Genomic DNA, 12,939 nt, shown 5'->3' with positions numbered 1-12,939 from the left:
CATGTGGTCCTAGGTCAACTGTGATATCATTACACCTCCAATATACAGGGTTAAATCTGGTCAACCAAGAATGATAAGGATTAGGGGTATTATCGGCTCGGTTTAGTTCGATTTTGGACCAAAAATTAACCGAATCGATATGTTCAGTTCCTATAAATGCACAACCATTCGGTTTGCTACTTTTACAACAACCGAACCGAACCAACATTGAATATGAATCACAATAATTAGATGTTTAAAATAGTCAATAAACTGAAATAATAAGAGTAAAATATTATTGAAATGGTTAGGAATTGGAGATTTTTGTTGTTAGGTTAAAGGTTAAAATAGTTAAAACATTGAAATGTATGCATATCTTCGGTTCGGTTTGGTTTCTATCGAGCCAACTGAAAACCGAACCGAATCAATCGGTTTTGTCAAAAAAAAAAACTCGATTTTTTCAATTTTCAAGTCAGTTGTTGTAATTTTCGATTCAATTTTGGAGTAATTTTCGGTCCGGTTTGGTAACTTACACCTCTAGTAAGGATTAGAGAACCTGATGAAAATAGATATCTAACCAAATATAGAAGGACGGGTATCTTTGTGGCTTGCAACAACTGTGACCAGTATGAACACAAAAGGAGGCACTATCCAAATCCTATTATGACATATATTTTTAATTTTTGTTGTTTCATAATAGATGATTGCAACTATTGTTTTATGAAATATTTGTTTGTTTTGGTTGATATTGCATTAGCTTCTGAACCAACTATTATTGCTGTTGTATCTAGTGCAACAAATGGCTCACCTGCTATTGGATCAAGTGCTACAAATGAGTCACCTGGTGGTGGATTTGATGCACCTGCTATTGGAGCTACTATAAGAGAGAGAGGCAGAAGAAAGAGTGTGGGACTAGACAGAGAAAGGGACAAAGAAAGAGTAATACCACCACACCAACCAACTCACCCAAATCCTATTATGAGAGTTATTTTTAATTTTTGTTGTTTTATAATAGATGATTGCAATTGCTGTTTTATAAAATGTTGTTTAGTTTTTGTTGATATTACATCAGCTCCTGAACCAACTACTACTGTTGCTGGATCTGGTACTACAAATGACTCACTTGCTGTTGGAACTAACATTGCTCCTCTAACTATACTAAATTTTCGTCCTGCACAATTAGCAACTTCTCATGCTCACCCTCATACACCAGCAACTCAACTAACTCCCTCCATTGGGCCACTCACTCAATCAACTTTACTAATTGCACCAGTAACACAGCTTTTGTCTAAAACTAAAATTTTTTAGGAGAGAAGAGGAAAGACTGAAGATGGGGCAAGAAAGACAACAACCAAATCTGCTGAACACATAGACCTCACAAATGATTGAAACATTTAGGATTATGTCAGTTTATATATTGTGTATTTATGTAGAATTTTTTGTATATTTTATTCTACTGTAAAAGTATTTTAGTGTTAAAAAGATCATTTTTTTTATGTTTATGTTGCTTTGTGGTGGACCACTTTTAGTAATACATTTTAGGTGAAACATTTATTTTATGATTATATAAGTTGGACCACTTATCTTTTGTAAGGTGTGAAATATATTAGAGACCACTTTGATGCATTATATTATTTTAAGCATGAATCTATTGTATTAATTGTTTTTCATTATACACATTGTTATTAAAGATTACAACATTATATTGATAGTAAAAAACAACAAACACACTTCATTACATTCAATTTAAACAACATAAAATATACTTTTTATAATTGCACTCTGTTTAAAATCAACAGTGACCACTTTATCAATAAACTTTTTCTCAAAGTATTGCAACATTAGGATTACAAAGAAAAAGAAAACCATCATTTGCATCTTGGTCCGCTTCTTCATATTTTCTCCCAATCTTTGAAGTTGCTCTTGGACCGACTTCAACTTAACACAGATTTTTCCTAAATAAGTATCCACTTCTCCAATCTCCACATTTAACTTCTCTGTGTCAACACTCAGTCTGATCTATCTATCATTCTTTCTTGTGCATTAGCATCCCTGATTTCACCCTTCACTCGATCAAAATGATGTTGTGAATCTAACAAGAAAACATTGCCAACCATCTTTTCTTTATCAACCTACTCAAAAAATTTGCATCTCCTACTTGGTCAAGAAATAAAATTTTTATTTGGATTCTTGGGTATACCAGAACTTCTGAGAATTAGAGTATCTCTACAGAAACAACGAATCCTCATCTTCTTTTGCTTCAACCACTCACTTTTTATATTATCCTCATCAGCAATCCACTCAAAGAAACTACATTTTGGCACTCTTCCACAAGCTACATATCTCCTTTCAGGTCTTGACACTTTTAAAGAAGACAGAACAATAATTATCTTTCCACAGTAACACGAATGTCTTCTCTTGTTGAGACTTTTTTAGTTCAAAATTTTCGTAGATAGATAGGTGAAATCCATACAAGATGAGATCATTTAAAATTAAATAGCAAGAAAAGGAAAAAAAAGGTGAATATAATAAGGTTCAAGAGATTATAACGATTATATAGGATTATAGACATGAATATTTTGGTCAATTAAACACATGTAAACGTTTTATTTAACGTTTACTGCGAATAGGGACCAAATTAAAAAAAAAAATTGGTATAGGGACTCAATTGAAAGAAAAAAGTATAGGGATCTAATTGAAAATTTAGTGAAACTATAGGGACCAATAGAGTAATTAAACCTTTAGTTTTTTGGTTTAGTAGTCCAACAACATAGTTTATTCTATACTTTTAAAATTGATGGGACAAAAACAATAAATTCTGATAGTTCTCTAATATTTTTCTTTTAAGTGTATGTTTTTATATTTGTCATCACTTTTAATGTATTAAATTCAAGTTATAAATATTATTATTTTTAGTCTTACTAGTGCTTTTGCACATAATAATATTATAGTTAAATCTGTTGAAATTACATCGACTTTTTCTTGATTTTATAGATTATGATAGAAAAGACTTATAGAATTAAATTATTTTTATAAAAAATTGTAGGAGATAAAAGTCTCCGTCAACTAAGAATTAATTCATAAATTTTTTAGTTATTATTTTCATGTTAATTAATTTTAATATCCATCATGTAAAATTTAAAAGAATTTAATGTGTATAATTTTACATTTAATTAGTTGTTAATTCTGTTATATAAATAAAAATAATTAATTTCATGTTTGTTATTTAAAAATAATAATTTTTTTCTATATATATAAAAATATAGTTAGATATTAGTATAAAAAAATTTATATTAACAGTTATAAAATTAACTCAAATTTTTTTTTGAAATAATTGAATCTTGATTCTAATTATTCATCATAACATTAATATTCTCTCTAAATCATATGTAATAAATATTTGAAAGAAGAAAAGTAAAAATAAAAATTTAAAAATAAGTAATAAAAAATTAAAACCAAATAAAAAATTTTAAAAATTATACATATGATGATAATATATTTTTTTGTGAATAATATTATGAAATTATTTTTTAATTATATTATTTTATTATTTTTTTGGACAGAAAGGTGGAGATAGAGAATGAAAGAAAAAGATAAAGAAGAAAAATGAAAAAGGGAGTTTGTTCATTTTGGTGAAAAAGATTTTATTTTAATGATAATAAAAGAATATCTTGTAATACATTTTGGTTTATCAAACTAGTAATATAAACTATAAATTATAAGTTATATATATATATATATATAGAGGAAGGAGGGTAGAGAAAAATAAAGAAAAAGAGAGAAATAAATAAGAGAATGGAAAAAAAAAGTTTATTAATTTTTAAAAGAAATATTATATTACAATTTTAACGAAAAAGTGTAATATCACTTATTTTGATTGTTAAATGTTATATTTTAATTTTAATTTTAATTATAATTATTAATCAGAGAATATCATATTATATATTTTGATTATCAAATTTATAATTAGTCATCAATAATGATATATAAAAGAGATAAAATAGATAACAAAACGAGAAAGATAGATAAAGAGAAAAAAAGAAAAAGAAGAGAGAGAATTCTTTAATTTTTTTAGAAAAATATTTTATTTTTATTACAATAAAAAAGTAAGATGTTACAAATTTTAACTATAAAATTAGTAATATACTAGGAAGATACCTGTGTGATATGTTGGAAATAAAAAAAGACTTAGATGCATAAATATATAATATGATAAAAATTTTAGCTATAAAATTAAAATTTTAATAAACAAATTATTATGTTAATAGATTAACAATTGACATTGTTAATTAACTTACAAAATTAAATTACTACATTAAATATTCTTCAAGCTATATAAGTATTATTTTTCTATCATAATAATAATACGAACGTAATAACCTAAAATGATCTAATTTAAATTTAAAATCTATAATTTTATATATTTAATATCTAGAATTACATATTTATTGTATTTAATATTATCCAATTATTTGATTATTAACATAAGGAATTTTTTATGGTCTAGCGAATAGCGATTAAGATTCCAAAGACATGGTTTAGTTGATGATTAACCTAATAAGATCTTGTGTCAAATCCAACTAGGTTTTGTAAATTTTGAAAAAGAGTTTTGCTAAGAATATTTATTAAAGATATTACAAAAGAAAAAATTAATAGAAAATATAAAAAATTAAATATATATATAAATTTTGAATAAGAAAAAGGGTATGAGTTGGTTTGACAGCTATGAAAGCATAGAGAGTATGTAGTAATTTGCATTGCCCTTCGACTATTTCCAAGACTCTGTACCCAATGCAAGGAAAGGATCATTTATATCATCACACAATAGTGGCAAGGATAAGGCAAAGGGTACCTTCCGATTTTGGGTCCGTGTGGTAGAAAGTTTTATTTTATCTTCATTTTCTTTTTGGTGGGAAAAAGCTGTGAAAAAGTTACTTATTGTTGACTTTGGATTACTGAAGATTTTTGTAGAAGAAGAAGAAGTAACTAGTATATAAGTATTCTAGCTAGAATCTTTGCAGATTCCCTTTTTTACTCTCTTTTCAAAATTTTCTATCATCACCATTTTCTTTTCTTTTCTCTTTTAAGCAAGTGCGTGGGAATTACATAAAATAAAATAAAAAAGGAAGGGAATTAAATACAGGGCAATTTATTTATTTTTCAGGGCTTGTATCAACAGTTCTCCACCCAACATGTAATAAATAAAGAGTGAAGATTTTGAGGCAGGAGGGTATGATAAAGCTGTATGCAATGTGTGCATGTTTGTGTTTTTGTCTTTCTTTACTCAAAATAAAATCAGAAATCAGAAAATAAATAAAAAAAATAAAATCCATAAGACATTGGGAGAGGATTCCGGTGGCTTGTGAATATCATTTTGAATGATTACTCTGGCGGCGCTCAGAAGTTGTTCCTCTTACTTTGGTAATTGCTTTTCATTCATTTTTCCTTTTAAGTTAATTCTTTCATACTACATACACGAAACACTTTCTTGTTTATATTAGCTTTGCATTACTGATGTTGTGAGACCGAAAATCAAGGATTTAAAGCCATCACATGGACTTGTCTCATTTATAGGGGTTAAATAGGGGTGATTTAATGGGCCTTAGACTTGGTAGCTAGAAAAAGTGATTGTACTCAGAGATAAAAGAACTAACAAGTCAAATTAACAGTATCTTTGGATTATTGCTTAATCTTATTTAAAAACAAAAAGAAATAATATTTTTGTTTTTATATTTTGTTAAAGATTTTTAAAATATTTTAAATTTTATTTTATTTTTTTAAAAGTTTTTAATTTGTATTAAATATATTCTTGACAACTGAATTTTCAAAAATTTATGACTAGTTCAATAATAATGCCTGATAATTATTTTTTATTTGTTTATATTTATAATTATTTTTATAAAATTATTACTAAATTAGTCTTAAATTTTTTAAAAAATTAGTCGTTAAAAATATATTTAGTGTAAATAAAAAACTTTTTAAAATAAAATAAAATTTAAGAATATTTTTAAAATTTTTAACAAATTATAAAGAAAAAAATTATATTTTATCCTTAAAAAAAAAACAGAAGAATTATGTAACTTTTAAATAAAATCATCAATGTATTGAAAGCTCTAGTACTACTGTACTGTATTTTTTAACTATAAAAATCTTGCTAATTTAGATCTTTAGCAAATCCCTAATAAGATTATAGTAATTCCGTTAGGTAAATTATGTTACGGGAATAACTAATTAGAATACAAAGGTCGTTTTCATCCAATTCCCAATGACCAGTTAAGGGGATTTGTCAGTTTTCAAAAACTTGTTAATTGGTTGAGTAATAATGGACACAAATAATGACATTAATGAGGTTGCCCAATCTATATCTATCTATAATTCTACAATATGAAGCAAGTGACAATAGATAGGATTATTATTTGCTATGCACCATGTATTCATCCTTCTTGTAGTACTAATATACTAATGACACTAATAAGTAATAATGCTCTTTTCGTCAGATAAGTCATGAATTCGTAAATTCGTACATTACCTCTATAACTAGGAATTAGATAAGACACCTGTTAAAATTCAGTTTTGATAAACAGATTAATTGAGCTTCTCTTGAAAAAGGAAAAATAATAATATTAATATTAAAAAATTATTTTATATTTATTTTTTTGTTTTAAAAATATTTATTTAAAAAAAATAAAAATTTTATTAAAAAAGAAGATATTTTTTTAATTTTTTTAAAGAATTATAATTTAATTTTAAAAATTACACCAAATATTAATGATATAACTTTTCTTAAGTTAAAAATTAAAAAAAAATTACATATATATTCAAATTCGCCCTAAATGTTTTATTATAAAATTTTGTATCCAAAAATTAAACATTTGAAATTTTTAATGTATTTATTTGTATTTAAGGAAATAAATTTTTATAATTTTTAATTAAAGGAACTTAAGTAATTTTAAAGCACGTGTTGACCACTACCACAATATAGACTATTTTTAAGGATTATTATGTGTCAAAAAAAAATAAAATTTGTCAAAAAAATAAATTTTGACACTATTTTAACTATGAAAATATGTTAATAAAAGTTTTGTCAAAAATAGTATTTTTAACATATAAGTAATTGTAAAAAAAGTTTAAATCTTATTTTGATAAATATTGGTCATAAAAAATAATTTGTTATAAAAATTTGAAAATATATTTTTTTGTGATATTTATTAACAGTAAAAAATACTATTTATTTTGGCACTTATTGACCATAAAAAATTCTCAACAAAAAGTTTTTAACAAAGAATGAGATGAGATCTTAAAACTAAAGAATAAACTGAGATTTTGAAGATGAATAATGAGGGAAGTGGATCCTCTCCAGTGAGAAAAAAAATTAGATGTATCCAGTGTTCAATCTAACCATTCATTGTTCTCTCTCTTATTTATTTCTGGTCTCACTCATAAAATCAAAGGTGAGAGATGACACTGTATTCTATCAATTGTTAAAAAAATTGGAGAGAATCATTTTCCAAAAATGAGTAGTATGATCCCAAACTAAGAGAAGTGTAATGTCAAAATTGACGAGCTCAACGAAAAAAAAGAATAATGGAGTATGTTGAAAACAAATGAGTATCAAAATTGAGGAATGATTTTCTACAATTAAATTATAAATAAAAAAACATAAAAAATTTAACATTTGTGATATTTGTCAAAAATATATATTAATTTTTATACTTAACTATGACTGTTAAAAAAAATATGTTAAAATAACTCTCTTTTTTAATAGTGAATAGAAAAATTATTATAAATATCTACATATAATAATTCATTGGAATAAGATTTTATTTTTCCGTAACGAATGGACCATAGTATTATTATTCAAATATTTTTGTTAAAATAATTCGTTTTAGAAAGATAATGTCTCACACAAAAGAGAAAGACATATACGACGAAGTAGACATTGTATCCAAAACAGAAACTAATCTAGGACTACAAATTTCTCAATTATATCTCTTTTTTTTTTTTCTCTTAAAAAGAATAAAAAATTAAAGTTTGTCTTTTATGTTTTTAGATTGCGTTTAATTTTAAAAACATAATAAGATAAGATACTGAAAATAGAAATATTTTGTATCGAGTTTATTTATTAAAAGGCACATATTAAGATTACAAAATAATAAAATTTTTGTTAAATAAAATTTTAATTTTTTAATATATTTATTTTACATTCATTAAATAAAAATATTTAAAATTTTTTATTAGTGGTAAACTTATTATGTGCTGGGTACATATTAACTAAATCTTTTTATTTGATGGTGAATTAAATATAAAATAAAATAAATAATAATAAAATCTAATGAATCTTTATTTTTTCACATAAAATTTAGAATAAAAAAATATAATTATAAAATTGATAATAATAATAATAAAAAAATAAAAAATAAAATATATTTCTGTGTTTTTCTTATTAAAAAAGATATAAAATATACTAATTATTCTATATCTAAGTATCATATTCTTAAAATTAAATGCAACCTTAAAGAGTTGTCTTTTAGAAGTACTTTTCTAAAATCAAGTCTCGACAATAATCTTTAGATTTAACTAAATTTTAAAAAATTACTGAATTTGATAAGATCATTAGACTAAAATCCAAAATGAATTTCAAATCTTGTAGTTTATTGTATTTTATTTCATTTGAATACAAATACATGATTGTTTTCTATTTATATTTAATTAACTACTTGAAATGTCAAAAAAGAAAAATTTGATGATTGTGATTAAGTTAATAATAAGGTGTATGTTTTGCTGATTCGGCTCTGAATGACCAAATCAACAGCATATATACGCTGCTTGAGAAGTACTTAATAAATTAGACAATACAAAATAAAAAAAAAAAAAGAAAAATAATAATACAATTTTTTATTTTGTTATTCCACGTATGATTTTTTTTTTTGTATTTAAATTTATAGAAAAAATAAATGATATCAAACTAAAGGTGACAATAATATTCATTTTCAATAAAAATAATAAGTCTTTTATATTTAAATAAATAAAAAAAGAGTTGCCGAAGAATTTAAATCCAAAATTAAGATCTATTATTATATTTTAACTATATTATATGTATATAAAAAATTAACTATTAAATTAATTATTTATATAAAATATATATAAAAAATAAATTAAATAACATATATTTATAGCGATTGATTGGATAATTTAATTTTCACATGATATTTTGATTATATTTTGAAGTGAATTATGGTTGGTGATGAGAATTGGCATGAGGACTGAGAGTAAGAAAGCCCCAAAAGTTCAGGTACCTTTTGCCTGGGATTTTGTCAGGTGCATGAACCTATGTAGTACTTACTACACAAGATTTTACATCCTAGAAAAAATCAGGCGAATTGAAGAAGAATGAATCACAAATATTAATTAATAATAAGATTCGAAGCTGCATGCTTTGAATGCCAAATTAATTGCAAGCATAGGATCTTGCTTGCTTGCATGGTTTTACCTGGTCAGATCTTCAGGTGTAGTGATTAAACCACCATACATATCAGGTGCATCAAAATTATTCATGATTCATTCTACTTGTTATTCAACAAGAGAAACAAATTCAAAACCGACCACGGTGGATAATAAGGGAATTAAAAAATGACGGTTTTTCTGCTGCTGCTGCTGCATGATGCAGTGCACAGAAAGGTTGCAGAGAGAGACAACAAAATCCATAAAAAGATATATCTGTTGGGTTTTTCTCTCCTTTGTGAGGCCCAAGCCCAACATTTTGAGGGTGTCTCTTGCACCCATTGTGCCACAACCCTAGTTCAGATTTTTGGGGTCATTGAGAGTGAGTGAGAGTAGCCACCAAGTGAGAGAGAAGGGGAAAAACAAAATTCCCGTTTTTGCCCAAAGCAGTAAATTTCAAATATCAGTTTCTCAGTTGTTCACCGTTGGATCGGCTTGAAATTTAAACTGCATGTTCTTATCATCTTGTTCTTCATTCTGGTCGGTGGAGATGTTGATTGGAGATTTGCAGTGAGAGAAATTGGCTTCGCAAGAGAGAAATTAGGTTTCCCGTTTTTACACAGAGCAGCAATTTTGGAACGGCAGTTTCTTATTCTTTCACCGTTGGATCGACGTGAAATTTGAACTGTAGATTCTTCACATCTTGTTCTTCATTCTGGACGGTGGAGATTTTAATTGGAGGTCTACAGAGGGAGAAATTGGCTTCGACAGCAGCTCTGTTTTTTGGGTATATTTCATCTTCTTGCTTTTCATTTGTGAGCTTTGGTGCTTTGATGTTTTGGCTGGTTATATGCACATTTTTGTGCTTTGTTTGAGACTCTCTTGTACCTCATTTGATTATAGTGGAGCTATTTCATTGGTCTGGACGACTCGTGGTTTTTACCTCTTACCTTGAGGGGGTTTTCCACGTTAAAATCTCGGTGTGTTCTTATTATTGCTTTACTTGCTATATTTGCTTGTTATAGTTGCTGCCATATTGTGTTGTGAGTGCTTCCATATTGTTTTTGTGTTGGACATTTGTGTCGTTTCCGCTGCTAGGCTCTTTCATACTGGTATCAGAGCTTGTTGGTATTTTTCTGGGCTTGTGAGTTTGTGAACAATGGAAGCTAATACTAATACTAGTAGGATGATCACTCTTAATGGTCCTAATTATGATTTGTGGAAGTCAAAAATGGAAGATTTGCTTTATGTCAAGAATTTTTATCAACCAGTTTTTGGTACAGAGAAGCCTAATGATAAATCTGATGATGATTGGACTTTGTTGCATAGACAAGTCTGTGGATATATTAGGCAGTGGGTTGACGATAATGTGTTGAACCATATTATTGGAGAGACACATGCTCGGACTCTTTGGATTAAACTTGAACAGTTGTATGCTCGAAAAACTGGGAATAACAAGATGTTTTTGATCAAGCAGTTGTTGGCTTTGAAGTATACAGATGGGACATCAATGACAGATCACTTGAATAATTTCCAAGGAATTATGAATCAGTTATCTTCCATGGGTATCAAGTTTGATGAAGAGGTTCAAGGATTGTTACTTCTTGGCTCCTTACCAGACTCGTGGGAAATTCTCAGAATGTCATTGTCCAATTCTGCTCCTGATGGTGTAATCTCTATGGATCTTGCCAAGAGCAGTGTTTTGAATGAAGAGATGAGAAGAAAGTCACAAGGTACATCGACTACACATTCAGATGTTCTTGTTTCTGAGTCTAGGGGGAGAAGCAAAAGTCGAGGTCCTAAAGGTAGAGATCAAAGTAGAAGCAAGTCTCGAGGAAAGTATAAGAATATTGAGTGTCATCATTGTGGTCAAAAGGGACATGTGAAGAAATTTTGTTGGCAGCTAAAGAAGGAGAAAGCCAAGGCAAGTAAAGATAAGAGCACAAATAAAGATGATGGTAGCAAGGAAGACAAGGTTAATGTAACTCATGATGATTTTCTTGTTGTTGAAGAGTTTGAATCTGTTAACCTTGTTGATAATAGCACTAGTTGGGTGATTGATAGCGGTGCTTCTATTCATGTTACATCTAGGAGGGATTTGTTTACGTCCTATACTCCTGGTGATTTTGGTGATGTAAAAATGGCTCATCAAGGTGTTGCAAAATGTGCCGGTGTTGGACAGGTTTGCTTGGAAACCTCCAACGGTACCAAGTTGACTTTGAAGCGTGTGAAGCATGTTCCAGATATTCGGTTGAACTTACTTTCTGTTGGTAAGTTGTGTGATGAAGACTTGGATAGCTCATTCTCTCGTGATAGTTGGAAGCTCACCAAGGGTTCCATGGTTGTTGCTAGAGGTACTCGACACTCTACTCTTTATTTAACTCAAGCAAAGATTGTGAAAGATGTTGTTAATGCTGCTGAGTTTGTTGACGAAACTGATTTATGGCATAAGAGATTATGTCATATGAGTGAGAAGGGTATGAATATGTTATCCAAGAGAAATCTTTTATCTGGTTGTAAGGTTGCTTTGCAAAAGTGCAACCATTGCTTTGCTGGGAAACAAAACAGGGTTTTTTTTAAGAGCCATCCACCTTCAAGGAAGCCGGAGATACTTGACTTGGTACATTCTGATGTATGTGGGCCGATGAAGACAAGAACACTTGGAGGGTCTATCTATTTTGTAACCTTTATTGATGATCATTCTAGAAAATTATGGGTTTACACTTTGAAGACCAAAGATCAAGTTTTGAATGTGTTCAAGCAATTTCAAGCTTCTGTTGAAAGAGAAACTGGGAAGAAGTTGAAATGCATTCGTACTGACAATGGTGGTGAGTACTCAGGTCCATTTGATGCTTATTGTAAAGAGCATGGTATAAGACATCAGAAGACTCCTCCGAAGACTCCTCAGTTGAATGGCTTGGCTGAAAGAATGAACAGAACACTGGTTGAAAGAGTTAGGTGCTTATTGTCGCAGTCTGGATTGGCAAAATCCTTTTGGGGTGAAGCTTTGAGCACTGTTGTTCATGTCTTGAACCGGACACCATGTGTTCCTTTGCAATTTGAAGTGCCAGAGAAGGTATGGTCAGGTAAAGATGTTTTTTATGATCATTTAAGAGTCTTTGGATGTAAAGCTTTTGTTCATATTCCTAAAGATGAGAGATCTAAGCTTGATGTAAAGACTAGGCAATGTATTTTTATTGGCTATGGCATGGATGAGTTTGGTTACAGGTTTTATGATCCTGTTAACAAGAAGGTGATTCGGAGTAGAGATGTTGTCTTTGTTGAAGACCAAACATTGAAGGATGTTGATAATGCGGAAAAGCCAATGGTTCAGCCTAGTGATGATTTTTCTGACTTGGATATTACTCCCTCTATGCCTATGGTAGAAGATGGTAGAGTTGAAGCTCAAAATAATGAGCATGATACAAGTGCAGGTGAAGATGGAACAGTTGATCCAATACTTGATGAAGTTGGTGATGATGATCAAGATGAAGAACCAGCTTTAGAAATTCCTGCAAA

This window comes from Arachis ipaensis, chromosome B3 (assembly GCF_059453495.1).
Source record: "Arachis ipaensis isolate K30076 ecotype BB chromosome B3, ASM5945349v1, whole genome shotgun sequence".
In the NCBI taxonomy this organism is placed as follows: domain Eukaryota; kingdom Viridiplantae; phylum Streptophyta; class Magnoliopsida; order Fabales; family Fabaceae; genus Arachis; species Arachis ipaensis.
The sequence above is the reverse complement of the archived record's forward strand: the minus strand, read 5'-3'. Positions refer to the sequence as shown.